General features: G+C 38.6%; 1 long non-coding RNA gene across 1 annotated transcript; it reads left to right on the top strand.

The window, feature by feature from the left end:
- Nucleotides 1–2,924: 2,924 nt before the first annotated feature.
- LOC127528909 (uncharacterized) lies at nt 2,925–14,517 on the top strand. The gene is made up of 3 exons (XR_007935526.1): nt 2,925–2,999; nt 4,341–4,447; nt 14,347–14,517. It is a non-coding gene; the product is annotated as an uncharacterized LOC127528909 (long non-coding RNA).
- The last annotated feature ends 1,135 nt before the right edge of the window (nt 14,518–15,652 follow it).

The following is a 15,652-nucleotide window of genomic DNA, read 5'->3' on the forward strand; positions in this document are numbered from 1 at the left end:
CAATCTTGTTTCTGAACTTCTCACAGTACGGAGACAGCCCTGGTCAGAGTCACCAATGACCTCCTGGACCTCACAGCTGCATTTGATACGGTAGATCATAATATTCTCCTTCATCATCTTCACTATACAATACTTTCTGGCATTGCTTTGGAGTGGTTCAAGTATGAGTATGTGGCCTTGGGGGATGCTAAATATCACACCCACACTGTCACCTGTGGGGTCCCACAAGGATCAGTCCTTGGGCCGAGCCTCTTTACTATCTATATGCTACCCCTGGGTCACATCATCCGCAAGCATGGAGTTTCATTCCATTGCTATGCCGATGATATGCAGCTCTATGTGAGACTGGATTCGACTTCTCTTACACCATCATCAACTTTTTCCTCTTGCTTGGATGAGATTAAGGCCTGGGTGTCCAAGAAATTCCGCAAGCTGAACAGCACCAAAACTGAAGCTCTTTTAATTGGCACCCCCCATCAACTTTGTTCCTCTGTAAATTGTATTTCCTTTTCTGACTGTACCATTACCCTCTCCCTTCTGTTACAAGTCTGGGTGTCAAGTTAGACTCCCATCTGTCATTTGATACACATGTCCATCACCTTTGTAAAATTGCATTCCTTCATCTCCGAAACACAGCCAAACTCTGTCCTTACCTCTCCCTCTGTGATGCTGAACAGCTGGTTCATGCCTTTGTCTCATCCAGACTGGACTATTGTAATGCACTCCTCATCGGGATACCCAACAAGAGCCTTTAAAAGATACAACAAATTCAAAATAGTGCTGCAAGAATCCTGATGAGGGTGTGGAAATATGAACACATTTCACAAATCCTTTATTCACTTCATTGGCTCCCTATCCATCTCTGTATCGAAAACGAACTCTGTTTACTCACCAGTGTATCCATGGAAATGCTCCACAATCTCTTAAGGAACTCCTTATACTACAATCCACTACAAGAAACCTCAGTTTTGCAAATACCTACCGCCTTCGCTCCCATTTGACCAAACTTCATACAATGGGTGAATGAGCCTTTGCAGCCGCTGTTCCACGGCTCTGGAATGCCCTACCAGAGATCCTAAGAACGTAGCAGATTGTGAGCTGTTTTAAAAAACAGCTAAAGACTTTTCTATTTAGGAAAGCATATTAACAAGAATGCTATAATTATTGTTGTTTTATCTCTGTTTTTATCTTGCTTTGCCTTTGTTTAAACTTTTTATGTTGCACTTTGAGATTTACTGCTAATGTAAAGTGCCATATAAATAAAATGCATTATTATTATTATTATTATTTCAGTAGATGGTGCATCACAAACATTAACACTGCTTTTTATGAATCCCATACCAAATGGCTTATAACAGAGACATATGCATTGTGTGGTGCACTGCAAATATTAACACTAAGGTCTGCTTTAATTTCTTAGATTTCATCCCCTCATTGATGAGTAGTATAGCTAGCAAACAAAGTAAAAGAATGTGCCATAGCAACTTTTATATTAATTCATTTGTCAGCAACCAGCTGAAAGTGACAGAAATTAACACAAATCTTTAATAATTGAAAAAAACAATATTTTTGTAAGCTAAATTCTTTTAAGTATATAAAAATTTGACATTTTTATGATTGTGTTATATTTGGCTGAATTTTGCTTGTTTACCAATGTATTAAGAAATGGTACATTTTTCAAAAGTTGAAATATTCAGAGTTTTTGAATAAAATCAAAATATAATGATTTCAAAAAGTACTTTAAAACAAACGTTGTAGTTTGTCGAATTGTTTTACAAAAAACCCCACATACAGGTCTGCTAATTACATGTTATTTTTTGGTAAACTACAAATATTCAAGTTTGGTATTAAAATAAAAACAGCACAACTCTAATCCAAGGTGACCAGTTCAATTCTTACCTCTGGTCTATTGCGTGGTCCTGACTAATTCATCCAACCTGCTTGTGTTCATTTAAAAAAAAAAAGTTCTAGTTTGTATCTGTGTTGGTAAAGTGTATTGGGACAATGTTTGCTATAAAAAAATAATATAAAAAGGATTGTTGCTGCTTAAAGCAAATTATTTTCCTTTTGAGAAGTATTTTCATATTTCTGATAATGGGTTCTGCAGGTTGACCGTATTTTTTCAAACTCGTTAAAATTAATGTAAATACAACTAAATTACATGACCAAATATTTACTTTTGCCGAGTTGTTGATTCTAGTGCTTGTTCCCAGCTTGGCAAATTTCAACTCCTGCAAGCTGAACCCGTGGTCAATTCAATTGTTTAGACATGATTAGAAAAGACACATGCCAGTCTGTAGAAGCTGCCACAGTTGGCATTGCGTATCCGAGCAAAAACCAAGCCATGAATTCAAAGTAATTGCATGCAGATCTTAGAGACTTCAAGTCTTCCGGTCTTCAAGTTATCTTCCCGCATCCCTAAAGACGTATTAGTTATGGTGGTAGGCGATTGCAAACTGGCCCTTTGCTGAGTCGACCGTCCAATGAACCGGCCTCCTGTTCCGTGTCGTTCCTTCTTTGTCACCTGGATACGCTCAGGTCCCCCGCCACCCCAAATTGGATAAAGCGATTTGAGGAGGTTATGCTATTTATATGATTCAAATAAACAATTGATATAAAAACTTTCATGATATAACTGTTCTCACCAGGTCATTATACTGTACTAGAAAACACATTTCGGTCCATTGCTAGTGTCGCTGCGCTGTAAGTTGGCTTCACCGCAGCGGACGCAATGATTAAATAGATGTACTGTATTAGGACAAGGACGCGCCCGGAGGTGCGAATACGCGGTTGGTCGCCTGACTCGTGGCCGCCAGTGCCCGAAGGTTTAGCACCGCAACTTCCCCAAACTGTCAGAGCGGTCGGTTGCTAAGCAACACTTGCGAGGGCTCCACAAACACAAGTTCCGCCAGAGTGTTTGTGTACAGATTTCGGACGGAAAATACTTGTGCGCACATTCACCGTAAAGCAAAGAGGGACGAAACGTTGGAGTCTTTCAGGTACGCGTGCTGGTGTAGGTGGGAAGTGGCAGATTCTGATTGTGAGCAGGAGAGACGCGAAAGAAAAGAAATGCAGGGGAATGACAAATGACCGACTGTGAAAGATGAAAGTTAACAAGGTCCTATGAGAAACTTAGAACAATGCAAAAGTGCGAGAAGTATGGAGAGTAGTAAATTGTTGCAAGTTTCAATTGCCAAGTTTATCGAGGCAGTTAATATAAGATACTTGGAACATAACAGACAGTAGATCAGCTGGTATGCAGTGGTACGTGGTTCAACATCTACGATGAGTGGGGAATGAGGCAGCCACCATTCGAAATCAACAACAGAATAGAAGTACTAATGGACTGGAAGAGCAATGCATGATGAGAACCGGAGCAGCAGAATGAGTGAGAACTGCTGTGTATGGTTAGCAAGCCAAGCAAGTTAATGTAAGGAATTCTCATGAAAAAAGAGTGAAAGTGCATAGTGAAGGTCTGTGGACAAGGAGGTTAAGGTGGCATAATATAAACATCCATCCACTTCTTTAACCCTCTTCTGTTTTTAAGAGTTAGTGTAAGCTGGTATATATTCTGGGAGCACTGATTGAAAGCCAGGAGACAACCTTAGACGAGGTAGCAGTCCATTACAGGACACCCTCAAGCTTACAGTACGCCTGCACTCACTCACATTAAAGAGTTGTCAGTCTGCCAAACACACGTCTTTACTAAATGGAATGAAAACCACAATGCCTAGAGAAAAATCCCTGCAGACACTGGTGTAAATATTTAAACCAGGTTGTGCCCAAGCAATATGTCAAACCCAGGCCTTCATAGCTTAGAAGCATCACTATTAGTTTCTACACCACATAAGGTAAACATGGCAAAGTAGGTGTGAAAAATGAGCACTAATAAAGCAATCAAGGACAAAGACAGAAAATAATGAGGTCAAAGAGGTAGAGACTGACAAGCAACCTTTATTTATATAGCAACTTTCAATATTGAAAAATCTACCCAGAATTAATTTTTGTGTACATTTGCTTCATACAATCATTTACATGACTTTTTTAACAGTAGAAATGCACAGATTAAGTGACTTGCTCAGGGTAATTCAGGGTGTCAGTAGTGGAGCCTTGGGTTCTGAGGCCATGGTGAGGAAAGTGGGGTTTACGGCTCATTCAAGACATATAGCCCAGAGAAGAGTACGGGTGGAGAATTAAATGGGGGTATGATTGATGGCATTTCTAATTTTCTTTGGCTACTGTCTCCTTTTTCTACAACATGAAATTTTAATACAAATTTTATGGTTTTGAAAATGCTTACATACAATTCTTGACTGTGCAATGCAACATTTCTTTTTAAGAAAGTAAAAATGGACGAAGTAGCTCCCTGGTTCCAGTTAAGAATCACTTCTTCCCTGCGTCCCAAGGCTGATGAGATGAAGGCTTTCTTAAGCAGCACTAATTACAGGTAACGGTGCTCACTGCCTGTGTTGTGAATCTCTTTTTAACTTTGATTATTAATGCTGAAAATTTAATATGGAGCTCAGAGGAGTTTGAATTGTTAGCTCCATGCTGTCTGAAAGCTTGTCTGCTTATGCTAGTTAACATTGTCACATCTTTTGCTACAGTAGTGCTGCTCAGATTCCACAAGTTGAAGCATGCTTTGCAAAATATTAGATGGAAATGACTTGCATACCTCTGTGGTATAGCTGGTCTGCAGCACAGAAAATGGTGGCCATTATAATAAACAAATAATTAATTAGCCATCTCGATCTCCATGGGTGTGTGTGCTCACATAGCTGCAGGGGCTTGATGGAGTAACTGGGGTGAGACACACCTGCACGTAAGGGTGTGGTCTGTTTCAATTGCTTCATCTGCTTCCTGTGGTGCACAATTGAGATGCTATGGCCACGAAGGTATATAAGAAAGAGCTGGCACAAGAAAAAGAATGGGGAAAAAGAGAGAATCAGATGGAATGAAAGATAATTTAGAAAGAGAAAAGGCAGTTAAAGGATGGAGAAAGAAACCAGGAGGCGGAGAGAGCTGGTGCAGGAGAGAGAGAGAGAGAGGGGCAGGCAGCCGGGTGGAAGTCCCTTGAGAGAGCATGAGGCTGATGCCCAAGGACAGAAGGAGGTCATGTCAGCTGAGTGACCTAGGAGCTGGAGTGACCGAGGCACTGCCCAGTTGGAGTGACTCGCTGCAAAAGGCTGGAATGAGACAGCATGGCTACAGGGGAGTTGGAAGGCTCAGTGAGGAATCCTGTGGGGGAGCCATGGACCGTAGGGATGTGAGCCTGGCAGAAGGAATCAGAGTCTTGGTGTAGTGGCCTGCTGGCAGCAGGGGTCTGGGCCTAGGGGCAGATACAGAAGGTTGGCTGAACTGCCGATTAAGCGCCTCTTTGTCTGCAAGAGCCTATATAGGGTTAAGCTAAAGAGATGTCAGTTTTTAAATGGTTGCACCAGGGCTCATGTTTTTAAGGACAGTCTTCTGCCATGTTTTAACCACGCTTTTAAAGAATTATTTTTTGATTGATTTTAACTTCCACCTTTACTTTTTATTTATTTATTGAACATTTGAACACTGTTTTAGTTTTTGATGGTTTTAATAATAGCATTTGGCACCTTTATGCACCTACCACTTGGCTTTGTGTTGTATCCTTGTCTGCTGGATCATCCTTTGGGTATGTTATTGGTGGTAATGGGTTCAAGAGGCCCCCGGGATGCAACCGGTAGCATGGAGCTGACCTGCACCGTCACAACCTCCCTCTGATCTTTCAGTTTCATGAGATACAGACAAAATAAGGGTTGCAGGCTTCTTAACACAAGAAAAATAAATAACAGGAGAAACTAAGATCTGTGCTGTGTTCAGTGAAACCCACAATCTTAGGTGGACTGGTAGCGTGGCTGACACGACACCAGAGTATTTAAACTTTCATACTCAGTTTTTAAAGGATCAATAACTTACTCAGAAGCCAATTCCTGCCTTTAATGGCTCATATCATTGAATTTGGCGGCTGGTCCCCTCTCCTTATTCTTCCTTTCCAGATAATTCGACCAAAGCAAGATTTACTTTTCTGAGACAATTAAAAGCACATTATTGTGAACAGCAATGTATTAGCTTTCTAGGCTTTTCTTCTCTCATATCTTTTTGATACTGTATTCAAATTGCTTCATCATGATGAGCACATACAAGTACAGATGGTATAGAATCTGCTGCTGTGCTGTTTTGACAACCTTGTTATTTGTGCTTTAGGTAATTGGTAGCTGGTTAAGCAGAAACAAAGCAGGTACACACTCAAGATTTGAGCACACTAGTGAGACATAAATTAAGCAAATAAATGATTAAACATTTATTATTAATGCTGCATAAGGTGTAAAAACCTGTGCTGCTGAGAATTCCAAAGATTGCTGACAAAAAGCTGTTGCAATTGTTTTTGATTTGGGATGGTCCTATTAATTGTAAATCTGGCTTATAATTATGAAATTATGTACTTTGGGCGTCCACTAAGTTGACATGTATGGTTTATTTTCTGCATTTCATATTGTAGTCTCAATTGTGTAGTGTTAGTGTATTGTGGCCAGAAGCAGAGTGAATAATCAAGGTAGTCAGCTCCAAGGTTCAAAGAGCAGTCATCTATTTAGTTTTCTTTTTTTTAGCTGCTGCAGGTGTCAAGGCCATGTATCACCATATGCAATTGCTACCTTAAAGCACTCCTTGCCACATAGACATTGCCTCCTGCTCTCAAACAGTCTCCCCTGCTTGACCAATTTGAATAAAGATGTTTCCCATACTTTGTGACATCCTTTCTTCATAGGGTTCAGTCCAGGCACAGGGAACATTTACTTCAATCTGGTACAGATGTGCACATCACAAATATGCAGAATGTCCTGATACTGTAAACAGCATACCTGTGACTTTATTAAATAAAATGAATTTCTTGTGTCTGTTAGTGATTATCAGACTTGTGATTCAAACCAAACCAAACCTGAGCAGTTCCAAGCATTCATCTATACCAGTGGTCCTCAATCATGGTCCTGGAGGGCCGCAGTGGCTACGCCAGGTTTTCATTCCAGCCAGTCTAATTAGAACTCAGTCCTTGCTGATAATGAAACTTGGGATTTAACTATATGATTTGTTAGCACTTTCATTCAGAAAAATGTTAGTTAAATTGTAGATCAGAGGTCCTCAATTACAGTTCTGGAGGTCTGCTATGGTTGCAGGTTTTCACTTTAACCAATTTCTTAATTAGAACCCTTTTATTTACTACTAAAGCAATACGTTTTTTGGACTTAATTTTATTTCTCTTGCCTGTTACCATTCAGAACCCTTAATTGCCTATTTTAGATTTTAGCAGCTGCATTTAAGTTTTAATTGTTGCCTGTTTTCTTAATCAGACATCAGTTAATAATGAGATGCAGATGACCAATAAACCAGCAGCTCTCCAGCTCACGTGCTTACCATGAAGTATCTGTGATAAAAAGTTTTAGCAATGAATGAGAGAGGAATTGGAAGGACCATTAAGTTTAACTCTATTCTGGTCTACAAAACACTTGGATAATGTTCTTACAGAAGGAAACTCTACAGTGCAGTTTAAATTGCCCTTGAATGAATGCAAGCATTAACAAGCTAAATAGTTCAATACCAAGTTTCATTATCAGCATGGACTGCTTTCTAATTAGGAAACTTGTTGGAATAAAAACCTACAGCCACTGCGGCCCTCCAGGACTGTGATTGAGGACTCCTGACTTATACAAATGTTATGGGCTACTTTAGTGGTTAACATAACCCTTAGTAAATTATATATTTATAAAATATTTGTCTCATTTATTAATGGTGATGTGCTTTATAGGTAAACACATTTCAGTTTCACAGACAGTCAAATAGATGGTAAGGTGTCTCCAAAATGCATTTTTTGTGTAATTGTTCAGAAATTTTAAACAGAGTCATCAAAAGGGATTGCACACATTTTTAATTGTGATGCTTTACACATGTTTGAATGCTTTGGAAACTTTGTATTATCATGAAGTTGATTAAAGGGAATGAGACTTGTAGAGATAAACTATTAAAAAAAATTTGCTCATAATAACATGAAAAATATTTGGAATGGACTGGGGATAATTACTGAACCAATTTTTGTAATAGATTTTCCCACCTTCCTCCACCACAACCTTCATCCAGGGGCCAGTCCCCCTCCACACCACGCCTTCCTTACTGCATCAACAATCACTCACATGGGCAGTGATGAGCCCACCCCTAACCACCAGTGTGGTCTGTTCATAACTGATGACTAAATAACAAGACAATTGAGGAGGCTACACACAGGGAAAGCTGTGGGACCAGATAGATAGATAGATAGATAGATAGATACTTTATTAATCCCAAGGGGAAATTCACATACTCCAGCAGCACCTTACTGATACAAAAAAACAATCTTAAATTAAAGATTGATAATAATGCAGGTAAAATACAGACAATAACTTTTTATAATGTTAATGTTTACCCCCCCCGGGTGGAATTGAAGAGTCGCATAGTTTGGGGGAGGATGGAATGATGGAATCAGCCCTCCAGTTCTTAAGGCCTGTGCTGACCAGCTTTGTGGTGTCCTTTCACCTGTTCAGTCTTTCCCTAAGGCTTACATCTCACGTAATAAAGACTTTTGAAAGTCTGGTCCTGGACTGTAGGAGTCCTCTTGTGGAAAGACCACTTGAACCCACTGCAGCTTTTGCCTGTTGGACAAAGATCTGAGTGTATGATGCATTACTATGAGGATTATGTTTTTTAATTTCTTTGGTGTCTTCAATACCATTCTACAATCCTTCTTAATAGGTAAGCTCAGAGATATGCAGGTGGAAAAGCCTGTAGTGCAGGGGTCTCCAACTCCAGTCCTGGAGAGCTAGTGTGGCTGCAAGTTTTCTTCCTAACTCTTTTCTTAATTAATAACCAGTTTTTGCTGCTAATTAACTATTTCCCTTTATTTTAATTTACTCTTCTTGAGACTCTGACCCCTGAATTGATTCTTTTTTCCTTAAAAGGCACCTAAACATAAATTTGATGTGAAGTGAGCCAACAGATGACCAACTAAGTTGGGGCCTCAAACTCCAATCAACTTCACTTCATTCAGTTTCTTAATTTGAAGCCAATTCTTGTTGCTAATTAAACCCGTTATTTAAGACATTTCCAAAACTGTTGATTTTCTTTTTTAAAGAGCACTGTCAAAATGCTTTGTGGACCTGAGCAGATCAACAGTACTGAGGCCTTCACCTTTCTTTATTTTGAGTTATTGTGTGATGAACACAGGTTGTTCTTTATGTATTGGTACATTTTGTTTCTTATAATATATTTGTTTGCTAATTAAGGAAAAAAGAAAAAAAGGGGCATGAGTCTTAAGTTGTGCATCAATTAAAATTAAGGCAAAGAGTTAATTATCAGAAAAATCTGGTCACTAATTAAGAAAAGGGTTAGAATGAAAACCTGAAGCCACAGTAGCTTTCCAGGACTGGAGTTGGATACCCCCTGCTGTAGTATCCTGGATAATGGACTATCTGTCAGGCAGACCACAGTTTGTTAGGTTCAAGTACTGTCTGTTTGATATAGAAGTGAGAAATGCTGCAGTACCACAATGAACAGTCCTGTCTCCTTTTCTCTTCACCTTGTACAAATTTGCACTATAAATATAACACTGGCTGATTTTTCTGATGACTTTGTACTAATGGAATATATTGTCAAGGGGAGAGTATAGGATTTAGGTGAACTTTTTCTTTGTGCAAAGAGAACTGTATGCAACTTAACATCAGCAAAACCACTGATTACTGACATTTGCCACACAACAGGAATGGTGCAATGCTGGATTGGTGTTGTAACACAGAGAAACTTTATAAGACAGGTCGGAGTAGAGTCTTTTTCTTAGGAGACTGTGTTCCTTTAATGTGAGAACTGAAATCCTTCACATCTTCTACAACTCTAAGATGGCCAGTGCGATTATCTGTGCTGGGCCCGCATCATCCCATTCAAGAGAGGCCCATGAAATCAACAAGCTGATTGAAAAAAAGCAGCCTCAGTTATGGAACATACTGTCAACCTGCTAGGGAATGAGAGAATGAAGACAGAACTGAGTGCCATTATGAACAATGCTCCACATCGTCTCTCTTACACACTAACACCAAGTACCTTCAGCTAGTGAATTATTCAGCAGAAGGGTGTTAAGAAAGGCCACTGAGGCTCCTTTATACCGGTGGTTCACAACTTACAGTCCTGGGGGACCCTGGTGGCTGCAGGTTTTTTCACCAACCTATTTCTTCTCTTAATTGAACCCCTACCTTAATTAAGTGAGCAGTTATTTCCCAGTTTCAATGTTTTTTTTACAATCTTTTAGAAATTACAAACTGATTAAGCTATATTTTTATTGAATGAAGCAGGAATTTATATGTGTTAGGTGGGTAAGAATTCTTTTTCCTTTTCATTTTTTAATGTTGTTTTTTTTGAACAAATAAATTTATATATGAGTAGGGTAACACTGAAGTAGCCGCTTCCTCAGAGTTGTTTAATGGTGTCTGCTCAGCTCAACATTAATCGTCTGTATTCAGATACAATTAAGAAAACAAACTCCTCAGAAAATGATCATTTAAAACAATCAGTATTTAAAGATGCAGAAAAAATAAAAATATGTCTTAATTTCCTAGAAGTGTAAATGTGCCGTTACTGCACTGCATGGATCAGCTAATTAAACTATGAGATCAATTAAAGGTAACAATGAATGTTGGAGTTCAGGGTGATGTTTTTAGATGGGTGCAGAATTGGCTCAGACACAGGAAGCAGAGGGTGATGGTGCAAGGAACCTTATCAGAACTAGCTGACGTTAAGTGTGGTGTTCCACAGGGGTTGGTGCTAGGGCTTCTGCTTTATATATATATATTGTCGTACGTGGCTGGGGGTCAGACCCGGCCGGGACGCCTGGAAGGACTGGTTTGTGGCATATTTGTCCTCCGGGCCACGAGGGGGCAACCGCCCTGGAGTAGAAGAGGCCCACGAAAGGGGAGCAGGGAGGCTCAAGACCATTGGGGCCTCTGGTCACTCTGGTCTGGTTGGGGCTTCATGGAGCCCGGGATTTATTTACTTCTTTTGTATGGAAGAATGGTCAAAAATACCTTCATCCAGAATCCAGACACTCATCAAAGGCTATAGGAGGTGTCTAGAGGCTGTGATATTTGCAAAAGGAGGCTCAACTAAGTATTGATGTAATGTCTCTGTTGGAGTGCCCAAATTTATGCACCTCTCTAATTTTGTTATGATGCATATTGTATATTTTCTGTTAATCCAATAAACTTAATGTCACTGCTGAAATACTACTTTTTCCATAAGGCACGTCATATATTAAAAAGAAGTTGCTACTTTGAAAGCTCAGCCAATGATAAACAAAAATCCAAAGAATTAAGAGGGGTTCCCAAACTTTTCCATATGACTGTATATATACTGTATATATATATATATATATATATATATATATATATATATATATATATATATATATATATATATATAAATGATTTAGATAGGAATATAAGTAACAAGCTGGTTAAGTTTGCGGATAATACCAAGATAGGTGGATTGGCAGATGATTTGGAATCCGTTAAATCATTACAGAAGGACTGTTGTAATATGCGACTGCGTGCTTTACCAATTTAAATTAAAAGTAACGGTAAAACCAAATATTATTGTTTACAAGTGTAAAAGTACGCCCCCATAAAGGAGGGTCGCTTACCGTTTGTGTGTTAAAGACGCAGCCGCGGAAACATCTCAGCAACACATCTCTGTACACAGTATAATGTCCAGTACGGGCTCCTCCGCAGGTGTTCAGTTTCACACGCCGGTGTCATCGCAGGTGGTTAAAGGTGCGGGTCGCCTGGAAGAAAAAGCCGGCATTTGCCTTTAAAACCGAGTCAGAGATGGGGATTGTGTATGCTAAATAAATGAGGTTTACTTACTGACGAGTCAGCAACTAGTGTGCTAGAGCTCAGCATAGCCATTGGCCGTTCTGGGGGAGCTTATGCAGAGGCGCCCGGCATGGGTCCGATATTAAATAGAAAGGTGCCCGGGCCGTGGTCCGTGGGGTACATATTTAAGGAGTTATATTTAAGGAGTTGCCGGCCAACAGGGGTCGTCAGTGTATTTAAAGGCGAGGTAGGGTTAAGTACTGCTAAGCTATTGAAGGAGCAGTTGGGCTACTTGACGGCTTCATTTATTTATATGTGGTTATATTTATAAATAAATAAATGAGTGATAATTTTGATGGAAATATATATACATATTTGATGTTGGGAAAGTTTTTCTTTCTGTATATACACACATTAGATTTTTTTTCTTGTGCATTTTTTTACTTTATTTTTCTCCCATTTTGAGGAGCTTCCTGCGTGAGGGATAAAGAAGGAAAAATGCATTGATTTTTGGAGTGGGTGTGTATAGTTTTTGTACTGTGGACGTGCAGTGGTCATATTATAAATACACATTTTTTTCTTTCTTTCCTTTTTGTTTTTCTTTTTATGCAGTGTCAGTGCTTAAAGACTGCAACAAAGCTTGTGTATTTGTTGTACAGCACTTTGTGTAAATAAACTCTCACCTTCACCCGTCAGTTTTGGTCTGTGTCTCTTCTCCCTGCTCAGATCAGATCGGATGTCCAAGGTATAGATTGGGGTCACTTTCCCACTACACAGGATTTCACAGGGACTTGGACAGCATAAAAGCTTGGGAAGATCTATGGCAGATAAAGTTGAATGTTAGTAAATGTAAAGTATTACTTAGAGAAAGTTAAAATGTTAGATTTGAATACTCATATGTATGAGAATCAAGAGTACACCTTATGAGAAGCATTTAGGAGTCGTAGTGGACTCTACTCTATCAACTGCCACACAGTGTTAAGTGGGCAAACAGAATGTTAGATTATATACTGTAGCACAATTGGGCAGAGTGGTGGCTCTGAGGCTAAGGATCTGTGCTGGTATCCCGAAGGTTGCTGGTTCAAATCCCCATCCCTGCCAAAAGAGATTGAGCAAGACCCTTAACCTTTAATTGCTCCAGGGGTGCTGTACAATGGCTGACCCTGCACTCTGACCCCAGGGGATATGTGAAAACTAACTTATTCCTAATACAAGAAATTGTATAAGGCAAAATAAAGAGCAAAAAAAAAAAAAAAAAAACAGTGTGTGGAGTACAAGTCCAAGGAGGTTATGCTCAAGCTTTAGAACACACTGGTGAGGCCTCATCTGGAGTACTGTGTGCAGGTTTGGTCTCCAACTCTGTAACTGGGAAAAGTTACAGAGAAGAGCGACTAGGCTGATTCCAGGGCTACATGGGGTTGAATTATGAAGAAAGATTAAAAGAGCTGAGCCTATACAGTTTAAGCAAAAGAAGATTATGAGGTGACATGTTTGAATTGTTTAAAATTATGAAGGGAATTAGTACAGTGGATTGAGATTGTTATTTTAAAATGAGCTCATCAAGAACACAGGGATACAGTTGGAAACTTGTTAAGGGTAAATTTTGCACAGACATTAGGAAGTTTGTCTTTACACAGAGAACTACAGACAATTGGAATAAGCTACCAAGTAGTGTGGTAGACAGTAAGACTTTCGGGACTTTCAAAACTCGACTTGATGTTTTTTAGAAAAATTAATTGGACAGGACTGGCAAGCTGAATGGCCTGTTCTCATCTAGAGTGTTCTAATGAGTGGGTGATTGAGAAACTGGTTGGAACAAAAACCCGCAGTCACTGCTTTATACCAACGCGCCTTTTGTACACTTTTATACTCTGACTGCTCTTTTTATCTTAACCAAGTTTTCTTTGTTTTGGTGCATATTTGAGAAAGGTTCTTGTTTTTTGTTATAATAGTTAAATAATGTATTTGTTTATTAAGCTTCTGTAAAAAGTTACATTTCCTTCTTGAGAAAAATTAAGTACTAGCTGTGTAACTTGTTGATTTAGCTTTTACTGAAATTGCATAGTTTTTTTATGCATTCTATTGATGTTAGCTTATTAGTTTACTGGTTCATTATGAAGGATATCAGTGACGTTCTCTGGTTACCATCATAGCATCATTGTTTTGCTTTAAGTAGGTTTTCTTGGGGACATTACTCACAAATCTCATCTATTAGTTTATTTAAGATAGTATTCACATAAACTGTAAAAGATTCATTTGTGAAATGCCTAAAGAGAAAAGAGAAACATCCTCATCATTAACATTTATAACATCTCTTTCTTGAATTATAATTTAATAAGGTCTTACTGTCCTCACCCTGAATTTGTCAGTCGATTGGCTCTTAATTGATTCATTACTCTTCACTTTGTTTTCTACATTGTTTTTTTTTTTCTAATAGTGGTCGGAGTTGCCTTGCAGAGTTCATCAGAAATGAAGACATCCGAAAACTCTTTGTTTACTTGAAGTTTGCCAAAGGTCCTATTCAAGCTTCTTTGATTCCACCCAAAGCACTTGAGAGCAAATGCATGTGTCTGATAAAATCCAGATCTGCACTCAAGCTGACAGCTGAAAACATAGGTGAGATTTTTGATGCCTAGTGCAAAGTACATCAGAAAGTTGCAAGAGGCTTAGATCAGGGCCAAGCCTGAAGTGTTTGTTGTAATTCTAATAAGAAATGTGACAATCAATAGTCTTAGCCAACTGCCTTAAGAGAGAAAATGAGAGGCAGCCAGTGAAGTATAAAATTGACATTCTGGTGATGCTTGGAAATTTATTTTGTCTTGTAGGTAGACTAGCATGTTTGATAAAACAAAAACACTGGGATGTTTCCTCTTGTATTAGATAATAAAATATTAATCTTTTCTTGCCCAGTGATGTACTCTCACACTACTAAGGTGAATTGAATAGCATTCCAAAGCATTTTATTATCAAAAACCTAGTAAGACATCCTAACTGTATGTGCAATATGAATTTGTCAGAATTGCATCAATGGCTAATTACAAAACTTGCTACGAATGAGAATAAGCATAGAAATAGAAGCTGTGATGAAAATATACAAAATTTGACAGCACACTATGCTTGGAGAAATTTGAACTTTAATTTGTCTCATCTCACCAGGTTCTTTAATAATGTGGATAAAATGCCATGAATTCTAGAAACTGTTTATTGTGCTCTGAGAGTACTTTAAGGTGCCTTTACCACTGAAAAGTTGATTGGAAGGTGAAATATGTTTTTCACCATGATGTTCTCTGAGGAAACCAAGTTCACTTAATGATACATTTATTAATGTGATTAGTTATAAAAAGAGTAGCTCAGGCTCAGAATGCCATACACTGCATGTTTATGAACAATTTGTCAATAGATTGTCTCAGCCCAAAGCTTTCAATGAGAAATAACAACGAACAGGTCAAGATGGCGAGGCAATTAATCTGCTAGTTTGTAATCCATAACTCTCCGTTCTTAAATAAAAGCTAATTAATGCTACTTACATTTGCACCTGTCCTTTATTAAGGTTTATTGTGCTTTTTTGATTTTTTTCTTGTTAAACAACATTTTCAGGTTCTTTAATTGCCTTTTTGTAAGTATCCGCCAATTTACAACAGTCTACAAATAACAAGAAGACCCATCAGCCAATTAAATAACTGTGCACCCTTCATCATTAAGGATTTGTTTAAATAAAATACTTAGTAAGGGAAAAAATACAT

Source organism: Erpetoichthys calabaricus, chromosome 8 (genome assembly GCF_900747795.2).
Source record: "Erpetoichthys calabaricus chromosome 8, fErpCal1.3, whole genome shotgun sequence".
Classification (NCBI taxonomy): Eukaryota; Metazoa; Chordata; class Cladistia; order Polypteriformes; family Polypteridae; genus Erpetoichthys; species Erpetoichthys calabaricus.